The sequence below is a fragment of the Lynx rufus genome, unplaced genomic scaffold (genome assembly GCF_022079265.1).
Source record: "Lynx rufus isolate CCGP_SWC_20201006 ecotype Redwood Valley unplaced genomic scaffold, mLynRuf1.p SCAF_3, whole genome shotgun sequence".
NCBI classification, from domain to species: Eukaryota; Metazoa; Chordata; class Mammalia; order Carnivora; family Felidae; genus Lynx; species Lynx rufus.
In genome coordinates this window covers 110,652,017-110,655,856 of record NW_025814845.1, presented here as the reverse complement: position 1 = coordinate 110,655,856, position 3,840 = coordinate 110,652,017, and the positions used below count along the sequence as shown (strand labels likewise).

Here is a 3,840-nt window from a genome sequence, read left to right as displayed (position 1 = left end):
GTTTTTTATATCCTGGTAATTAACTACCCTTTTCTCTCAATTCTATAATCTAAGAAGAAAAAAGTAAGTAGCACCTTTTATTGCTTTACAAATAAATAAGCATTTTAATTTTTTCCAGTTGGTGTATTGGATTGGCGAACGCGTCATTTAACGACTAATAGATCCATGAAACATCTTATTATGATTGCTGATAAAATGACTATAATTTGAGCCTTGAGAATGTGTGGATAGATAGTGGTTGCTGTCTACTTACATTGATATAACACTGAGTCATACTGAAAGAGACAAACAATTAAAAGGAAAAAAGTAGAAAAAATATTTTCCCCTTTTTAGTTCGAAATTCCTGTGACAAATGTCACTGTACCTTCTAAATCTAAATGTGTTACAAGGGCACATCTGATGTTGATAACCGCCTACGTATCCTCTCTAACCAGTCATGTTTGGCAGTTTTTCTTCATTTAGAGTTCAGTTCAAAGGCTTGACATCAAATTTCTGCAACAAATTCAGAGCTACACATTTTCCTTATCCATTCCTTTCTGGTTTTGATTCTAGTTTCAGTAGTTAAAAAAATGAAGACACTAACCACCAAAGAGATTGAAAAAAGACCAGAGTTATTTTTCACTAGTTAATCATCTCAGCAAAATTTCACTAGCAGTGCCTTACTATTTTCATATATGAAATATTCCTTAAGTATATCCTAAAGTTGGTGGAAAGGAAGTAATATTAAAGTGATCCATGCTCCAATTTTGACTTTATCACTTAGAACTAAGTGAACAACCATGATTTAGGTAACTCCTGTGAACTTCATTTTACCCATTTTTCCAGTTAAGAGTGATGATACCCACCCAGAGAAGTGTTGGAAAGAGTGACTGGAATAGAGCATAGAAAACTTTCAGCACTGTGCATGACAAATGATAAACACCTGAAAATATTTCCATTTTCCCTCATTTTTCACTTCTATTTATTCTTGCTCTTTTTTTTTTTTTAATCTTTTAAACTTATTATACAATTTTCATATGTTTGGCCCCTTGTCTGCCTTTCTTTGAAAAAAAAAATTTTATGCTTTTATTTATTGTTGACAGAGAGAAAGACACAGCATGTGCGGGGGAGGGGCAGACAGAGAGGGAGACTCAGACTCCGCAGCAGGCTCCAGGCTCCGAGCTGTCAGCACAGAGCCCGAGGCGGGGCTCGAACTCACAGACCGTGAGATCATGACCCGAGCCGAAGTCAGAAACTCAACCGACTGAGCCACCCAGGTGCCCCCCTTGTCTGCCTTTCTTAAATATCAGTGCTTTCTTCTCTGGTCAGGATTTTTATCACTTGGGTTTCACTACGAAGTATTTTGTCACAAGTTTTCTTTAGTGTTATACCTCCCTCTTCCCATATCTAGACACTCACTGTGATTTTTTTTTTAATATTGTCCTTTAATGCCTCAGATTCCTTTACTAAGTATTCATGCATTTATTTAGCCAATGTGTTCATGTGTTCAAAAGCAGAGTCCCTTCATGGAGACTAAGACACAAGTTTCCAAACATTCTTGATTCATAGCGCCCTTAGATCAAAAGAAATACTAATAATCTTGTTGATTGATTATTTAGACCAAAAATTTATTATTTACCTATTTTTTTAACGTTTTTTTATTTATTTTTGAGACAGAGAGAGACAGAGCATGAACGGGAGAGAGGCAGAGAGAGAGGGAGACGCAGAATCGGAAGCAGGCTCCAGGTTCTGAGCCATCAGCCCAGAGCTCCAAGCGGGGCTCGAACTCACGGACCGCGAGATCGTGACCTGAGCTGAAGTCGGACGCTTTAACCGACTGAGTCACCTAGGCGCCCCTATTTACCTATTTTTTAATATGGAACACTTCATGGATTCACATGTCATCCTTGCACAAGGCCATGCTAATCTTCTCTGAATCTTCTTAGCGTATGTGCTGCCGAAGCAAGCACTAGACCAAAAATTTAATCAGTAGTCTGTGTGGTGGCCTGGGAGGTGCCTTGAGAGCTGCCAACAATAACTGCTTGGGGAAAATGGCGCTTGGCTGCGCAGTGTAGTCTGTGACATCCGTAGATTGCACAAGAGGTCCCTGTGGGATTGGATAGACCTCTGGGTGGGAACCAACAGAAGCAACACAAAGTACAAAGGCTGAAAATCCAAGAAGTCTAAACTCAGATTTGGAAATTCAGAATCTTTACGAGGGGTACATTCTTAAAGTGGAAGGGCATAAAACATTTAATATATATATGTTATATACATATATATAACTTCATAGATATCGTATAAAGATTTTATAAACACAAGATGTATTCGTTTCCATTTATACTGTAGCCCTAAACCCCCCTAAATGTTAGGAGTAGGTTGGTTATCAAATTCTATCAGAACATATAAAGAAGAAGTAAAGAAAGATTATTACATAAATAGACTGAGCCATATTTTAAATCTCCATTCTGAATTTGCTTTACTTCTCACCTATACAGCTTAAATAAAGAGAATCACTTGAGACAAATTGGAATAGACGAATTGTATGATGTTATTAGAGTTTGGTTTTCTTTTAATTAGTCATTTTAAACAATTTTGTATAGATAGAACTGACAATGTGGAACTTACAGGTAAAATCGGCGGTAAAAAATTCACAATAGAAATTTAAAACTTTATCTCAGTTGATGATGCTACCCAGAGAAACATATCAATTTTTACATGTAAACCCATATATGTAATATTTAGCTATGGATTCACACAACTTAACCCTTACTGTTCCACCCAGTGAAATATAACTTTGCTTCATATATAGGTGTATGCATATGTAAAAATTAAGTGATATATACACTTAAGATCTGTGCACTTTATAATGGGTGATGTCTCAGTAAATCTTTTAAAACAAAAATTTGCTTTGATTATTCAAATTATTTGGGTACCACTATCTTCTTGTTAACTGCTTTTCCCTCTAGTGAGGAGTATCCATTTGAAAAATTACTAACCAAAAAAGAATTCTTTAAAGTTTCAAAGTTATATATTTCCCACAATGTATGAAAACTATGTCAATAAATAGATTTGATTTCACTTTTAACATATGAGATCTCTATTAACAGCAACAACAAAAAATTAAAATACTGTTAATGTCAGAGCAAATTTTAAACTTTTTAGTACTCCTTTAACTTAAGAATATCTGTGTATGTCTATTTTAATGGTCTTCTCTTTTCAAAACATCATTAAAGTGATGTAAAATATATTCTTTTGAGGGAAAGAAATATACAGCAAAGGGGCTAATATTTTGGTAAGACTGCCATAAAAGAAAACAGCACAAAACAGAAAAACATAATCATTGAGTGAACCATCTGGTGATTATAAATAAGAATTCAGAAGACATTCCATTCTTAAATGTCTTTTTCATCACTTCTAAACTATATTTCCCCACCATATAGTACATGTAAGTGGCATAATTCAGTGAGTAAGGAGATTCTCCCTATCCCAGAGCCAGAGAATACATAGTGAGGTCCAAAACATTCTCTTTTTTCTTTCTTTTTTTTTGTTTTTTTAAGTAGGTTCCATGCCCAACATGGAGCTTGAATGCATGTCGCTGAGACTGAGAGTTGCGTTCTCTACCAACTGAGCCAGCCAGGCGCCCCAAAACACCCTTTAAAACAGCAAGCACATAGGGCGGCCTGGGTGGTTCAGTGGGTTAAGCATCTGACTCTGGATTTCAGCTGCAGCTATAATCTCACGTTTAATGAGTTTGAATCTCAAATGGGGCTCTTCACTGACACTGTGGAGCCTGCTTGGGCTTCTCTTTATCCCTCTCTCTTTGCCCTCCCCTCCTTGCGCTCTTTCTCAAAAAAAATA

General features: G+C 36.2%; 1 pseudogene; it reads right to left on the bottom strand.

Annotated features, from left to right (window-relative positions):
• Positions 1-1,849: 1,849 nt before the first annotated feature.
• Positions 1,850-1,949, bottom strand: LOC124521427 (uncharacterized; annotated as a pseudogene).
• Positions 1,950-3,840: the final 1,891 nt, after the last annotated feature.